At 35.0% G+C, this 18,528-nt stretch overlaps 1 long non-coding RNA gene and 1 pseudogene across 1 annotated transcript in view; one reads left to right on the top strand and one right to left on the bottom strand.

Moving 5' to 3' along the window:
• LOC114913914 (uncharacterized) overlaps positions 1-18,528 on the top strand; it is a 70,030-nt gene that overhangs the window by 8,128 nt on the left and 43,374 nt on the right. The gene's annotated exons all lie outside the window — the stretch shown is intronic.
• On the bottom strand, positions 2,873-12,226 carry LOC140854721 (regulator of nonsense transcripts UPF3-like; annotated as a pseudogene).

Genomic DNA, 18,528 nt, shown 5'->3' with positions numbered 1-18,528 from the left:
TCATTTCTTCCCTAGTATATTCAGTCATTGACCTTGAGCCAATGACCTAGACACAAAATTCTATGGAAACCCAGCAAATTCATGAGAGAGTTGAGCTATCTTTCTCTATATTACATCACTCACTGAAGGTTCCTGGCTCCCTAGTGAAGCTCTTGTAGAAGCAGCAGAGAGCGCTCCAGAGCTATATAGCTTTGCATGAGATATTCCATCACCTCAATGAAATAAGAGGCATCGATCAAAAACTACAATTGCTGTCACCTAGGTCCAGTAACCCTGGGAAGTTAGAAATCCCATCAACAATAACCCTTCTTTGGATTTGCAAAGCAATAACAGGTACTCCAGTCATCTGCTAGTAACAAACTAATACACTGTTTTACAATTCACCAGCTCCTGTGATTAGAAAAAGGAAGAATGCAGCACCAGCATACATCAACATCAGCCCAATATGGGTTTACTGTTACGGCTTGTTTTGATATCCAAATTGTTAGGCAAAAATAGCCCCAAACCAACTTCTCCTCACAGTTTCACAAAAGCTACAGAAAAGGATCAGCAATGCTCAGGCAGAAGAAAAGCAACTTCAGTTGGTGAACAGAGTTAGAAGGAAAAACTATTTCAAGAGCGCACCACTGAAGATGAGGAAGAGAAAGCAACTATTTAGAAACTAAAGGTGTCTCTTGAGGCCGGGTGTTGGTGGGGGGGACACAGCTACACAATTTAAACAGAAAGAAACATAGCAAATACATTATAAAAATCGCTAAGCAATCATGTACATTACACAAGTCAAAAAAATTGTCTCACCATGCTTACAATCAACTTAAAGATGATGGATTTGCATAGAAAGAAATATAGCAATGCATTATGAAAATCACCAAGCTATCATGTACACACAAGTCAATATATTCAAGGAAATAGGGCTTCACCATGCTTATGAATGAACTTAAGTTGATAGATTGGCACAGAACAATATTCTAAGAGTCAAAGCAATGGGCAAGGGCAAGTGCGACTAGGTACCTGTCTACATATTGATGTCAGTTTTTTAAAACTCCGTATGGAGCTAACAACATCTAATATAATATAATAATGTTAGAAATGTCTATCTAAATTGTCAATAAATTAGAAGAAGTGGAAGCCATACCTTATTGTTCCATGTATTTGCAGAAAACATAGAAGTTGAAGAGAATTTGATAATACGGATTCAGTTTTTGTGGTGCTCATTCTTCAATTTGAAGGAACTGCGGGTTGGATTCAGACGCATCAACAGAAATTACTTTGATATTCAAACAAGCCTCAAACACAAATCAACCAACCTCAAGAGAATCAAAATATTTTTGGATAATCAAGGCCCATAGGTAGACATACAGAAGGCAGGAGTTATGTACGAGGATGACCTACAAACAGATCATGTTGTGTAATATAACAGTTCCCTAGAGAACTTAAATGAAGTTCCTAATGGAAGTAGGTGAAATAGGTTCAAAAGTAAACTATAGCCCTTACCCCTTTAATAGAACAAAAGGAAACAATCCTAAGAGTTTCAGGGATAAGGCCATAAATATTCTCAAAGGACCTTGGATGTGCAGTGAATGTGAAGGTGATGAGGTAAGTGTTGAAAGATTGATGATAGCCATTACACAAAAATCTTTTCCTAATAAAATCCATTCTCAGTCAGTTGATAAATCTGAGATGGAATTGAAATTGCTCCAAAATTGTGTTTAAAAAAACTCTAGTTTTATACAGCAAGTGATAACTTAGGATATTGCAGGTGCAGCTTTGTGCAAGATGGTATGTTACCCATTGAATAGTATCTAAACATATTGATTAACAGTGGGGACAGGACCAGAATCTTTAGTAGAAAAGTTAAAGCAACGTTCCAACAAGCTGGATGAAGAATATGTTGGAAAAACTACAATGTCTATTTTTGTCTATCACTGATATCTCAGTTATTCTAGTGCCTTGTTTAAATAGGTAACAATTAAACAAAGTCACGAAGCATCAAGTTTAGTGCAATAATAAATTCGTAAAAACGAGACAGGTATTTAACAGTTCAAACACCTATTCATGCATTCTATGTAAACGGAGATAGCAATATCAAAGATCAATCAAACAGAATGTGTAATAGTGTATTAATCAAAACACAAGTATCAGAATGCTGAATCAATTCAGTATATTATGCCTTTAAAACCCAAAAAGCAGATCACAGCGTACATATTCTGATGGTGTTTGTGAAGCTTAGATGGGTAGCAACTACCAACACTTTCATTATGCGTACTCTTTATGAGCTTGGTGTTAGAAGAGGTTAAATATATGTCAAATAGATAAAAATATCAGAAACCACAGCTTGAAATGCATACATAAGGCCAAAGGCTGTGAAGTATTTTCTAAATCACGGTGTAAGAAGAAAATGTTGGAGAAACATGCTAAGTAGTTGAATCATCTAAGAAGATGAGAGCGGCAAATGGGATATCTGGAACTAACTTTCAGGAAGATAACAGTTTCAGGCACAGCACAAGCAGAAGATATGTGTTTCAACTTCCTGAAAAAAAGGACCATGCAGTTTCCTGCCCTTCTTTCTGACGACGGTTTGACTGAACTTTAAGAGTTCTCTGTATCTAGCCCCATAACTAGTTAATGTTATTATGAGCTCCAAATGAAGACCGATCAGTATGTATTTTGAAGGTGGGGGTGGTTGAATAGAGAAAAAAGATGGATCAAAATGAAATAGAGCTTACCATTCAAAAATTATGTACCAGAACCTGACTTCTGCACCCACACTTGTCTCTGCAGATGCAATAATTAGTAAAATTATAAAAAAAAATTTAAATCAAAATGCTAGTAGCCCAACCGAAGTGTCAGAATAATTCTCATCAATTAAAGATTACCTCATGGGAACATACCCAGCAGGACCTCCTCTTTTAGAAGGCTTTCCCTCACGATAATTCAGAGAAGCATCAACTTCCTTCATACCATGCACAGGTCCACGGTGCCCAATATATCTATGGGAACCTACATGAACCATCAAATACACATATTACAAAATCAAATCTATATAATGCAGAAACAACATGCAGATTTTTAGTGCAAGAATTAGACTATGATTCAGCAAAAGCCAACCATTCTTTGCAGAAAAAGGACTGACACGTCCACCTCCAAAAGTTTTAACTTCTGCAGTTCGGTTTGCATTAGACATGTGCGCTTTGATTTCTCCAAGACTTGTTGGTATGTCATAGCCAGCAGATGGATTATTGAGACGTCCCATACAGGCCAATCATCATCTCCAGCTTTTATTCCAGTCGCTGTTGAGAAAGAGAGATGCTTTCCGATGAACATGAGGACCTCTGTGCAGGTACAGAACAGGAAGAAAGGGTTTCATCATCAGCATGCAATCCATCTGAACAACGAAAAGGGAGCCCCAGACAACACGATCAGGTCTGTCTTTGTTTCTTGTGCACCCATTATGTTTTTCACTAGTGGATACAAGACCATTGAGATTATTCCAGGAACCTTATCATCTAGGGAATTTTTGCCTTCGCTATCATAAATGGAAGCAAGTGGCGGCTTGCTAGCAATGTGAACCTTCAGACTTGAGCACATATTGGGAGGAGGAGGTGGATGCTTGTCTTTATCCAAGTTCCCTGTTGGAGTCTGCTGCTCTGACTGGGATGCAGTCACATAAGACTGACAGCTATCCTTGTTAGATAGAATGCTCCTTACAATTCTTCCACTAGTCTCATGTCGCTGATTCTGTTTAAAAGTATATGAACTGGATTTTTTCACCGAACTCACATTCCGTGATGAACCATCAGATACCTATGTGAAGAATTCATTTTTCCAGTGAGAAGAATGGGAATAGAAGAGTTAAGCATCACAATTTTCACAAAATTTTCAGTGTTCAGCTGCTCACATGATAGTCTTCTGTCACTTTTGCTTTCAAAATCAAGATTCTTTTCTTTCCAGTTTCAACACCTCCAGATGATACAAAATTAGTTCCACTCAAGCCAGTTAGCAGAAATCACACATAAAATGATACATGACTACAAATGATATATAACTTAAGAGAAAAAGGAACTATATCAGACAAGGTTCGCGGAGTCGGTACCGGAACCCATGCCGGTTGCCGGCCGATACGGTACCGTACCATACCGAACCATACCAATAATAAAAATTCAAAAAAAATCCCACCCAACAGCCAAAAAAAAAAGGAAAGAAATCAAGCTGAACCGAACCGAACTGGTACCCGTACCGCACCATACAGGATCAAACCATCCGATACTGGGCAGTTCGGGCCGATACCGTACCGAATTGACCGGTTCAGTCCGATTCAAGTCATTTTTTGAAAAATTAGTCTGAATCAAACCGATTCCTGCCGGTACGGTACGGTACGAAGTGGGTACCGGCCGGTTCAGGCTGGTACGGAATACCATGATATCAGATCAATCTAACACATTGAAATTTTAAATTCTTCAAGAGAAAAAATGTTTGACAAATTACAAATGAAATCCTGATATACGGATTTAAATGAATAGCTTGCAAGAAAAGTCTGAAGACATACAAATACACACAGAACAAGAACCATAGGATGCTACAGTTAAAAAATCATCAATCTAACATGGCCAAAGGAACAAGATATATGACATCAGACTAATTTCCACTAATTTTCTCCTGAAGGCTGAAGCATTTTAGAAAAAGACTATGTAGCAATTCCAAATCCCAAATTCAAAATGAACGATTAACATATAAGAATCCCTGAAAAAAGAATGCTATTAACCTAGCATAATTCTCTCTTGGATGAAGGATTTCCCAAGTATTGTTTTTGGGAGGGGGGTGGGGGTGGGGGTGGGGGGAGGTGGGGTTAAGGAAAAGAATTTCTACGTTGAAAAAAATAAAACTACACAACAAAAGCAGCACTGATATCACTTTGGGACCTAGGCAACAATTCAGAAAGGAGAGAAGCAGGACATGTTCAAGGGGTAAATACTGCACATGATCATAATACATTCCAAACAAATAATAGGAAACTTGGTGCTAAGGTTTCAAGGGGATACCCTTTGCTTCTTCTAATGCTTCTATTGAACTTGCTGAAGCTACAGCAATAGATTTATCTAGCAGCTGCTGATCATCTTTTCTAGATACTAATATATATGTTGGTTTGTCCTTTCCACTGATATTCCTTCTACTGTCCCTTAAAACATACTGCAGCCAAGAATAGCAAATAAGATTATGCTAAAGATACATTTGAGATCACAATCACATCCCACATGTTTAAAAATCTAGAAGAAAAAAAAATTCATACCATTGGTTTAGAGACCCGTCGCTTCTCAGAGCTTCGTCTGGAAGAAGGATTAGAGCCACTAGAAGAAGCTCCTCTAGATCTTCTACCAAGTTTCCCGTTAACAGATCTCTGTCATGGTACATTATATACAAACTAAAATATATCAAAACTACAAGGAAAGCAAAGTTGGAAACTTAGTTCAAAAAAAATGTTCTGAAACAAATCAGCCAAAGGAGAGGACTAGATATGCCCAGACAAAATTGATAGCAATAAGACAATATTTACAAAAGATGTCATGTATAGTAAAATCAGCCATTGATGAAGCTTCAAGAATAATAATTTATCACGGAAATATCCTTCACAGTTTCCTGAATGGACAAAGGGATTAAGCCGCCTCAGGAACAAACGAGTCAGAGGCTACTAACTATTAAATCGAAAGCATGAAGATCAATTGATGTTAACGACCAGAAAAATATTGACAAAACAGATCGCATCTGTTGGCACTAGAAACATCCATGGAGAGAGCAACAGAAAGTACAAGCAAATTTAAGCTGGCTATTCTAAGATATTGCTTTCCTAAACTTCTTATGCATAAGCAATGCCTGAGATTTAAAAGTAGCACAGAAATAAGTATCTAAATAGACTGGTTCAAAACAGCAACCACCACATTGATAGTATAGAGACATGCATGCTACAATTGGAACAAAGGGAAAAAAGTACAGTGGTTTAAAATCACCAACTAGATGGAAGGTCGCCAATTTTCCATTTTTTGCAAATCTGTGATCCCAAATAAGATTCAGCCCTGCATTTGCACAACCCTATTATTTTAACTATTTGATCATAACGAAATGACTAATTAAATTCCAATTAGTTTCATGTCTCCAGCATTCCTATGGCCTCAAATCACTACCATTTCTCCATTCCAATACTTGGTAAAACATCAATTATGTTATTTATTAGCCTGGAATTGGACATGAAAAATAAACTCTTTCACCATGTGCCTCCTTTGCTTTTTATATTTTCACCATTCTTATAATAGATACACCTCACAGTCACTACATTCACTCTCAAAAGACTAGGAGAAAGATTAGCACTACATCTGATAAAAGATCAGTATATTCTCAAATCTATTCCAATCAAATATTGATGGATGGGATCATGATCAACCATCAAATGCTCTCTTCTGTGGAATATAAATAGTTTTACAAAGTATGTTTATTTTACATATACAGATATATAGAAAAAATTGAAAGTATCAGGAAATTTATAGGTTAATGACTTAATGTACCAATTTATTATGAAAAAATACAACAAGGATACCACCTCATAAAGATGAGATGGAAACCCTTCACACCTATCAATTGCCTTTTCAAACAAGCCAAGGTACAGTCTTGATGTGAGCCCACAAAACTCCAAAAATTGTAGTTCCATTAGCAACCTAAAGGTCTAGATGACCATACAAATTCTTATTCTTTCCATCAAGTTTATAATATGCTGTGGACTTACCAGCCCAACTTTCAAATTTTCTTATCAAATTACTGCATTTATGACAAAAAGCAAGATTTCAACAGCATTTTCATTAAATAACAAGACTTTACAAAGAAAACTAGCATTGAAATTCCAAATAGCTTCAAGGTGATGGAATATTCTTCAAGGAGAGAAGACAGGATAGTATAGCAGGACTAGTGACTGCATAAAAGAGGGCTAGAGAAAGGGTCTATGGACACAACACTGGAAAAGAAGAACTAAGGTCACACAGCGAAAAGTTCTAATAAGAAAGAAACTTCAACTTATAAGGCAATTATGCAAAATTTTCATATATAACAATAACAATAATTGAAGAGACCTAGGGTTAGATTATTTTTTGGGCGATTAGATTGCACCAAACAAAAGGATAAATTTAAGGCTTAAAATGTTGCTAGACCAGAAAATGGAGAAACAATCTCTCTCTCTTTTATATAATCTTCTAAGACTGACAATGAATCAAACATGTTCTTCAAATATAAAAGAGTTTATACTTCTCGCATTAAGGACGGTGGAACATGGTAGGTAACTTCTAGTATGCACATGTCTAATAAGAGATTACAGATGAGACAAAATTTCCAAGTGATAAATAAGATAATGAAAGCCTCAATCAATAGTTTAGGAGTTGGAACTTTTCGCTTTCAACACTGGACATATCACTTGGAAGTAATTGGAGCCAGCAGATCACTTGCACGAGTGTCTTAAATCATAATCCTTTGCACTAGCTAGTTTTAGGTTGTTGAGCCCATATAATTCACATCAACGCTGGACAGATCACTTGTATAGAAAGACTAATCTAAGTGATTATGCAACACCAAACCCATCACCCCCTTTTTTTTCGTTTTTAATTTCATCTATTTAGCTTAATGAACCCAGTAGCATGCAAAAGCTGCAATTATGTTTTATTGCATTAAAGAAAAGATCCTAAACTGATTGTACTAATTCTACTATTACAATACAAACTCCTTTTTAGCCATGTGGACATGAAGCCCAAGACCTTGGCATGCCTTCAATCTGCAAGATACTATGGATAAAAAAATCTAAGAGCACCTAGCACAAATGACATGAGACTCACAATTCTACCTCTACAACCACCCCTATCTTCTTAATTAATACACCTCAACGGAAAAGAAACAAGAGAAGTGCACCTCCAAAGCAGAAGGGTATTTATGAAGTTATATAGTTAAAAATTATAATAATATAGGGAAACAAAACCATCCAGATTCTATCCCATGTGCAGCGTACCCATCCATACTTCATCTCAAGTGCATATCACATATCCAATACTACCATATCAGAGTAACTTTAATAGTGCATCAAAAAATTATCCAGGTCCTATACTTAAAAAACAGGGATGAGAGCTGCATTTTTTGACATGATTAAAAGAAAATTCACATAAAATCTTTTTAGAAAGCAGATCGTTCATCCATCTTACATCAAGAACAATTTGCCCAAATTTATCATCATAAAGAAATAGATGTTGTAATTCTTGCAGATCTTGTCCAAATAGATACACATCAATACATCGTACCATCTTAAAAGGATTACAACCATCTACCTGGAGTAACTGCAGCTCCAGCTTCCTAAAAAGTATTCATTTGTTGACATATAAGGAAGGAGTTTCATTACACCTGAACCAACTCAAATAAGAAAAAACAGTAGAATAATGCATGGTATATTGAAGAAGTTTAACTCATATTCTCACAAAAACAATAATTAATGAGAGCTTCATCACTTTATCATCTAATAAACAATGTGTTAGCTCCTTAATAGAATGATCTCGTATAAATTTGATATGGTGTAAGCATAGAGAGATACATTTAACCATAAACAATCAAAATGATTACCATTGTAAGCCATCCGAACTACAAGTCGCTAAATGCAGATTGATGGCACCACTTAAATCTCAATATTAAACCACAAAAAAAAAAAAAAGGCATAGTCACAGTTGTTCTCATGTAATGACACTTATTCCCTTAGGAACATTTGCTTCCTCCTTGTTTATATTTGTTTAACCCAAAAAATAACACAACAAACATAAGTATCAATGAGATAAGATGACAACGTAAGCTAGTGGCTGAATACATAAGCCAGCAGACGTAAATTAAGGCCAGAGATCCTCTGAACAGAAAATAGATACCACCTACGGGCATGTATCAGGTGTAGAGAGAGAAGAAAACCAAAAATACCTGAGACCCACTCTTAGCAACTCTTTTTTGCCGCACAAATTCCATCAGAGGTGTCACTATGACCATATCCTTCTGTCCACCTAAAGAAAATTAGGGGGGAAAATTATGAAAAAGTATTTGGAGTTTGTCCCATTCTAATGCAAGCATTTCCATACACTATTCTGTGATTTGATTCAACCCTTATTTTCAAGACTTCAATTACAACTAACCAGCTCTTTGTGCCTCTCTCCTCTCCAGCTGAATTTCAGCACTAGGAAGATTCTCAGCAGGCTTTGCAAGATGCTCAAGGAACTCCAGATATTCAGGATCTAGTTATTCATCAAAGAACAGTGGGTGATTAAGACAGAAAAGGGAGGGATATATGAGTGAAAGAATGATCAATTTCACCACTGAAAATTTAGATTCAGATGAGGACAAAGACCCTTGATTATAGTCCCTTCACGGACATCCTTCTTAGACCTTCTCTTTGGAACATGCTGTGATGGTGCATATTCAACATGAACTTTAAACTGACCACCTGGAAAGACATTGACATAAATATATCCTAATGAGTACACCCGTTCCGTTAATTTTTCTAATATCAAAAAGCTAAGGCCAAGTTTGTGGGAAGATATTTTAGGGAAATAGGTAGCCAGAATTTCAAACAAAAGTTCCCAAGATAAAGCATATGGATACACAAGTCATAATTATGCTTTTCTACAAACTTAGCATGATTATCAATTTTACAAGATGGATTTATATCCAGATTGATCGAGGATCAAATACCTCAAATCTAAAAGGTAATGGAAGGGATAAAAAGACTAGACGAGCACAAAAATGTGGATCCATTGAAAACAATTTTAAGTTAGATTGGGATGCTACAAAATATAGAAGCTTACCATGATGACATAATCGTAACCCACAAGAGCTTGAAACATATCCATGCCAATAAAAATATATGATTTTAATCAGGCATTACCCTTTTCATTGACAAATATGTGTCCATCAAAGAATTCAGCAAATTCAACCACATCTTCCGACCTGTTGAAATCGATATAGGCTCGAGAATGATGCTGATTCTTTCGGCTGCAGCAAGCATTTTGTAACATTTTATAAAAGAGATATTCAGCATTTCATTGACTTACAAGTAAATAAAAAAAAAAAATCCGATGTTATCAATTATGCTCTATTAATGGCTTCTCGATTCAATAATATATATTAAAAAAATTATTTAATATGATATTGAACATGAGAAACACTAACATTTCATGTTGTTAATAACCTAAATAACCATTAATACGACAATTTTTGTAAGTAATACATTTTTGTTCACTTATAACACAATATAGAAGTTTCAAGAGTTAGTATTTGATGTAAAGCAAATACATAATAAAGAATATCGAGACAATTTTGTTTTCTTGAGCACTAAATCATAAAGCAAACTTATAACAATGAACGCAATTGTTTTCAAAAGCTCTTGTAACAGGATTTGGTGTCTATTTTAAAGTTTTCAGGTGAACTAGACACATAGCTATCAAGCATAGCATAATAAATGCTAACAGACTCTTACATACAGATGACAATATGTGGTAACTGAAGTGTGTGATCATGAAAGACAAACAAGCTAGAAAATACAGTTCCTGAAAATCAAAGCTTGAACTGGAAGTCAATATGCACTCCATTCCCTGTTTTAATCTAATAGCATAAAATCCATAAACGAAGACAATAAAGGAAATTTAACTAAAAGTTACAAGATAACATAAAAAAGAATATTCCAACCAAGTAATATACACATACCAAAAAATATTTTCAGGAAATAAAGAAAGCCAAAAAGCAGCAAAATAGACAAGGCCTTCCATACCACCATAAGCATAAAAAGATATGATCCATAAGCAATGCAGCGATTCTCTAAACCTTCATACATAATCCTCCTACTCCATAAGCACCAAAGATGATAACTTTACCCAACCATATGATCTGAACTCTAATACTATAGAATACCAAAGTAAGAACTCAAAAAGAAGCATCAGAACTAAAAAAGAGACACAAACAGTCATACTGATATCTGACTATCCAATGGAAGGGAGAAGAAAACATATCTCTGTATTACCATTCAAAAGCAAGAAACAGATGATAAGCTTCTAACGTTTCCTAGAACCTGAACTTTCATTAAACGCACATAAATCCAAATCAAATGAGGCAACCTGAATTTTAGTAAAAATAAGAACAATAACCAACAGATATTATCCCATCTATCTTGGGTGGCTAAGTGCATCACTTCCACACATGCCGAACCCATCACATGCTCATTTTTCACCAGAAATGGACGGTATATTTTGACATTGTGGAAATCATGCTATGAACGATTTTGTAAGAATCCCGACAAAGTCATGTTACTCCAAGCACCATATCTAAAGAATAAAAAGACAATATATGACAAAAATAGTGGTGTCCAAGATTGGGTTTGCCCATCTTCATAGCATTGGATGGCAGGGTTAACAATCAGCAAACTGCTTCCAATTAACAAACAAGAGCAAACTTTGCTGACCATGCTTCAGCAGCAGACGGTTCTTTTTTCTCTCTTTATTTAAATTTTTGCAGTTTATCACAAAAAAAAAAAAAAAGGTAACATCTCAATTGATCCAACAGAATGAAAATAAAGCATGTCCCACGATAATGGACCTAAAGTCGCAACAACTGCAAAATTCAGCACCAAAATTCATATTTTTATCCACCAAAGCTCAAACCAGGATAAAACTGCCACTAACTAAAAATTGGAATCTCATCTGATTCCGTGTCCAAGCTGAACTACCGAACCGCTAGCTCTGATCAAATGCGTAGAAGAATAAGAGAACACAAATTAGCATTCAAAAGAGAGGAATAAACCCTCACTTGTTCTTCCCCGGGCGAAAGCAGAACCACTTGTACCGGCCAGCGAACCTGCCGTCGATCTCCTCCATCAGTGTCGCCTGAGAGATCGCCGGCGGCAAGCGCCGGAGCACGACCTTCGTCCTATCCAACGGATCTTTCATGTGCGCGATTCGCAACACAGAAACCCTAGAAAGATTCCAAAACGGAGTCGATTAGCGGCCGCCAAAGCCTCCGCCAGTGCTCGGAGTTCGTTCCCGAGAATCACATCTCTTCCTGTTCCGATCGCGATCCTTGCTAATGGTTTCAGCACCGATTAGGGTTTCGATCCGAAACCATGAAGGTAGAGACTGAGACCAGTGACCGCAAGAGCGTGAACCAGAAAAGAGAAGAAGAAAATGACGGAAAAAAATTAGAAAAAAAAAAAAAAGCAAAATTTTTATAATTATATAAGAATATTCTTCTGTCTTTATTAGAAAGTTTAGTAATCCTTTTCTAACCAAAAAGACAGAAGGAAAAGAGTTTTACCTTTATGCTATCTTTTTTGTCATTGGAAAGCATAACATCGTTAAACGGTCTGGAGGAATAATAGAACTGAAATCTGAGCACCCAGAGAGCGCCTTTTTACGTACGTAGCGGGTGCGCGTGACACGTAAGATATTACGTGATCATCGGAGATATCCTGTGAGGCTTATACAAAGTTGGGAATACGTATAAGACATGTTCTGCCGTTGGATCTGTCATCGAAAATTTTCGTCCGTCCGATGACGATAAGATTGGGCGCAAGTACAGTTAAGTGGTGAGGTGGCGCGAGAGAGGAAGCCTCCGGGAAATAAACTTCCACCTCGTCCGCTGGACACGATCAGTGACTACCCATCTACGCCCTTTTTATAAAGAATTTTTTTTTAGAAATTTTATTATTATTATTATTTTTAAAGGTAGAGGAGTTGATGGCTTGCCATTTGGGCTACATGGGACGTGTTGATGGCAGGATGGCAAAAATTATCCCGATCGGTAAAGCCAGCTTGATCCGCCAAATCTAGATCAGGTTTGGGTCAATATTTTTAATTATAATTGGATATAGGTCAAATTTTCTGACGTAAAGATTAAATCAATCGTTATGAGTCAGAATTTGATCTAATTCAAAAGATGAGGATTGATGGCTAGGAATCAATTGAATCGTGATCTTGGATAAGAAATTTTGCGTTGGGATTTTTTTTTTTTTGGTAAGAGAGAATCTTGTTTAAGTACTAGTTACTAAAACTGTTTTAAAAATTAGACTACAAAATTGTAAGATTGAATTTGACATGACAGATTTAGGTTTGCAAAATTTATTAGGGTCCATTGTATGTCTTGGAATGACCTGTGCGTATGCATCTTTCAAGAGGGATTGATTCGATAGTAAGTTGGATCAAGTATGGGTTAAAGGTTACATATATGGTTCATGCTTGATCTAACGTGAACCCGATCTAACCTAAGCTGTTATCACTCTTAGTTACTAATTAAAAGACACCATGGTGGTAGTCCGATGGAACGGACCTTTGTCTTCCAACCAAATGATGTGGATTTGAGTCACGATGGATATCGTGGTTTCGATTAAATGCTGCTGGGGTAATAATGAACGAAAGTGAGTTATAATTGATGGTCTGGACACGAGGTCTGAAAGGGGCATCTGATCCACCGGTCCGCAGTGATAATAGGATGATGTACTCATCCATTGGGTTCGTCCATATGGTAGCAGTCAGAGAGAGAGAATATTAGAAGAAGGTAGTGAGGGTAGTGGATGTCGGCAGGCTACTCCGAAGACAGTTGTCCACGTTTGGAGAGGTACTGGGCCTATAACAGAGTGTCAGTCCTATGAGACCTGTGTGTCAAGTGCCCTTGGAGCCATCCGATCTAAAGAAAAGCTCATAGGGAGACGGGTCGGAAGGGAAATGTTAGCAACCAAGGACCAATGATGTTGGGTTGGTCGAACTGCCGAACTCTTGTGATCGGCCAACAATCGATGACATCGATGCTGCATAGATCTTATATCTCGGATTGCCACATCATGAAGCCAAATATCTGTCATATACTTTGGATCCGAATACGTTAGCAGGTGGGCAGACTATGGTTCAACAGACTCTATATGTGACAATAACATCTATATAATATAAGTAAAGGAATACATAAATATTATGGTGGTATTTCGTGTTGACACGTGGGCATTGGGAAACAAGAAGAGAAAGCCATGTGGCATTCCTGAGCTTCCCTATTCGATCATGCATGGTTTAAGAAGAAAAGGAGATTAGGGAGTTCGCTCACTTTCAACTGGGTCCATTGCCAATCTACGACGTCAACTTCGAATGGGGCTGGTCGGTGTTCATGGACCTGGTGGGATCGCATACGAGGGGTTAGCCTTCTTACTCCCCGACCGCGACGGTAGTCTTTTGCTGCAAGCCGAGCATATGCACCCGATTGAGGCTTCTAAGGATAGAGAAAATAGAGGAAAATTTTGGAGAATATAGATGAAAAATAAATGCAAACAATAGAAAGACGGTAAAAAATAAAAGGTAATACTTTTCTCCTCCTAGGTTAATCATTTTTTTTTCTTTTCACTTTTTTTTTTAATTTTATTCTTTTTTGGAGATGGAGAAGGAGAGTACCTGTGCGAGATCGGAGGGGTTTTTTAGGTTCCGAATGTGGGATTTTGTGTGAGTCATGGCAGTGTGAGATTTTGATATATACTCAAAAGAAAAGACCTCGCAAGAGTGACATGCAACCAATTCATGTGTTATTACTACAGCATAGCACATGCATTCCGACCAGGATCTTTTTTATTTTTTTATTAAGATGGAAGGTTGAAAGGCAAAGAGATATGGATTGAGAGAAATCCTTCATTAGTGTGAAGAGGAAGAAAGAGAGAGAAAAAAAAATCATGAGATTCTTGATTATTTCAGAAAAGAAGATAATAACGAAGATTCTTGATTATTGTGGGTTCTATTATTAAGATTTTTTAATTTTTTTTTACTTTTGATTGCACACTTTCAATTATTTATTATATTTAAAAAATTGATATTAATTATTTGATACTCCGCAGATTAAAAACATCAACCATAAGAGGAGGATCAAAGAAAAAGTAAAAGAAAAGATTAAAAAATAATTTTTAAAGTTTAGATACCTAGTTTTTTTTTGAAAAAGAAAGATTTTAAAGTTTAAATCTCTAAAATTTTAATATTGAAAAAAAAAGAAAGATTTTTTTTCGACTTCTAAAGTTTAAATATCTTGTGAATCGATGGGAGGCACATTTACTAATCAGTTTTTGATCGGTATCTCATAAGACTACAGCTTATCACTACATCAATATATTTTTGCTTTGTCTCGAGCTCGAAGACACTGTTATCATTAGTAACGATGGTGATCGATGGGCAATATTGTTGGTTCTACTACTGAAAAAGTCAAAGGACGTGCAAGGATGGGATCGAAAGAAAAGGAGAAGGAGAGATGAAAAGATTTAAAAATAGTTAAAAATAAATATAGTAAGAAATAATAGGTTTATGAAGGGGCTTCATAGAATCAGGGTCTTCAATCTTCACAAAATTTATCTAATAACTTATAATCCATACTATGCAGAAAATATATATTTTAATTATTTTAATTATTTTTTAAATATATATAGAATAGATAAGTAAAACAAAATATCTTTTTTAAAAAATTGTATCCTGTGTATCACATGGGGTAATAAGTGATTAATAATAAAATATTATTATTTTATTAAAAATAAAATATCATTATTTAATAATAAGAAAATAATATTATTTTATTAATAATAATAATATAACACATCATCAGAGGAATGTGTAGCAGCGGCGGGCAGGTAGAAGAGCTGCAGATAATGCCGGAGGGGGCTAGTTGTAGAGAACAAAAATTTTATTTGAATATATTTTATATTTTATATTTTAATATTATTATTTTATTAATAATAAAATATTAATATTTTATTATTATTATTATTAATACAATACGACGTCGAATGGATGTGGAGCAGCGGTGGGCGGGTGGAAGAGCTACAGATGATGCCGGAGGGGGTTGGCTGTGGAGTGCAAAAATTTTATTTGAATATATTTTATGTTTTATATTTTTTATTATTCTTATTTTATTAATAATAAAATAATATTATTTTATTAATAATAATACAACATGATGTCGGAGGGGTGTGGAGCAGTGGCGGATGGGTGAAGAAGCCGTAGATGATGCTGGTTGCCAGTCTTTACTTCGATAACCTATCTTTACCGATCCTTGTCTGTCAATCCGAAGCTCACACACTAGACTTTCTCTGATCTAAATTTTTTTTCAAAATCTGATAACCATTCCACACAGTTGGTCATGACATAGATAAAACAACCATAACCACTCTATCATTGTTGCGTGGGTTTTGTTGGATCTGAAATGAATGATATTATTTGAAACAGACTTTTGAATATAATTATCGTTCAAATTAAATTTAATTAAATATTAAATATAGAACATGTTCAAACAAAATTTTTGTTCTCGTGACCAGCCCCCTTCGACATCATCTGCGGCTTCTCCACCCACCGCTGCTCCACGCCCTTCCGACACTATATTGTATTATTAATAAAATAAAAATATTTTATTATTTATAAGATATTAATATTTTATCATTATTTATATAATAATATTTTATTATTAATCAAATAATAATATTGATTATGGTGTAATATATCCTGTTCCTTACTTTCTGAACATTAGTTTTGTGAGATAGGAGGTGGTGTTTTAAAAGCTTGGATAGAAGTTATGCTTGGAATCATAGATATTTTAAATAAATAGCATGCATGACTTATGGATATTTTTAAAATAAATATAATAAAATATTATTTAAAAAAAATTATATCCCATGCATCACATGGGGTTAACAAAAAAAATCCTAAAAGGACATAACTTAGAAGTATTATCATTTCTCTTATCCATATGTAATTTTTTCTCTATTTTTCTAAGGGCTTAAAAAATATCAACCAATTTTATAAGGGCTCATGTGATGAGATTTTCTCTTTTAAAAGTATATGAAGTGTATCTAATATAATTTTATTTTTTGATATATTCAAATAAATATATTAAGTATAAATATACCTTGCATAAAATGTATTATATACTATAAAATTATTGTTTTAAAAAAATAAGACCCTTTTTGATCGAAACGATCTTTCTTTGGCTACAAAATTTTCAATTTATAGATTTTTATTCTCACGATAATGTAAATATGATATCAAATTCATGATTTTTTCTAGAGCATATTTTCTTTATTTTTTTTGTCTCCAGACCTTTTAATCGGATGGGAGGCTTAGATTAAATTATATCCTATACATGAACTTTTGATTTATTTTTCTATTTACTCTAATTAAATTATAAACTAAATTATTATATTTATAATTTAATTTATGTTGAAATTTATTATTATGATAGTTATTTTTATCTATTTGCAAAATTAATAGGTCCGGGCATCGCTTGGCCACCATGCTAGTTCTCTAATTTTAGCTTCGTCTCATAATCTAAGATTTACAGATTTCAGGTCAGGCAGTCTAAGCTATTGGAATAAGTTAAAGATATTGAGAAATGATAAGTGGTAAAAAATACTGGCCCATCACTGGAATGGCTCTTATTAATGCTAAGAGTGAATCAGAAAATTTTAAATTCTACAATCTCTTAGACATTCAAGAACAGCGTTCCTTGGATTTTTTTCTGCTTAAAGATCTCACTACTACCTGAATAAGTCCCATGCGCAGATAGCTGTACTTTGCCTCGGACAGGATGTCTTTAATGTCCTTTTGTCCCAAAGGTTGAATGGTCTTTTGGGTTTTGTCTATGGATAAGGTTTTTCTTCTATTGTTTTTATACAGTAGATGGCTATGACAGAGAGGTTCAAGGCAAAAGGGTTATGTTTGAAATCTACACTAGATCAGAAGAATCATTTTTAAACCAATTAAAAGAAGTAACTGAATACTAAGGGAAATTTGTAAATTAATTATTATATATACTTCATAATTCAAGGATTGATAAAGCCTTGTCCAATCATAAGTTTCGAGAGAAGGTAACATCTTTAGGAAACCAATTTTTAAAAAAATATATGTTAGGAATCCAATAATTAGAAAAATAATTTTTGGAGCAGTATTGTAGCAAAATTCTGTAACAATATTATAGTAACAGAACTATAGCAATATTGCAGCAAAATATTATGATGGTACTGTACTAGGGCATAAATAGATTAAGCTACGACACGTAGCTAGTCCATTCTATAATTCTTTGTGTTTAACTTTATGCTTAATTAAGTATTTGAGCATTTACAATTTATGTATGGTCATGACAAACTTGTAGTTAGTTTACGTAGTTGAGATGCAAATATTAAAGAACAAGTGAGATTTTTAAAAATAAAAAAATTAGATAAAATATATATGGACATCGATATTAGGCACCTCTATCATGCAGCCCATAGCGCTACAAATTAGGTGGCCATTTTTATTGCAAAGCTCTTTAGACAAATTTTGTTGATCGATGTAGCGGTCATTTTCGTGCTCTTCCATGGCATTCTTTTTCAGGCTGTTTTGATTGTATTCATGCTGCAGTTGCATTTGTATGAGTGTTCTACCTTATCAAAAGGAGGAAAAAAAAAAAAAAAAAACTTGGGTAAGTGAAATGGTTAAGTGGCAT

Source organism: Elaeis guineensis, chromosome 1 (genome assembly GCF_000442705.2).
Source record: "Elaeis guineensis isolate ETL-2024a chromosome 1, EG11, whole genome shotgun sequence".
Classification (NCBI taxonomy): domain Eukaryota; kingdom Viridiplantae; phylum Streptophyta; class Magnoliopsida; order Arecales; family Arecaceae; genus Elaeis; species Elaeis guineensis.
Note: the sequence above shows the minus strand (reverse complement) of the source record. Positions and strands in the feature narration are given on the sequence as shown.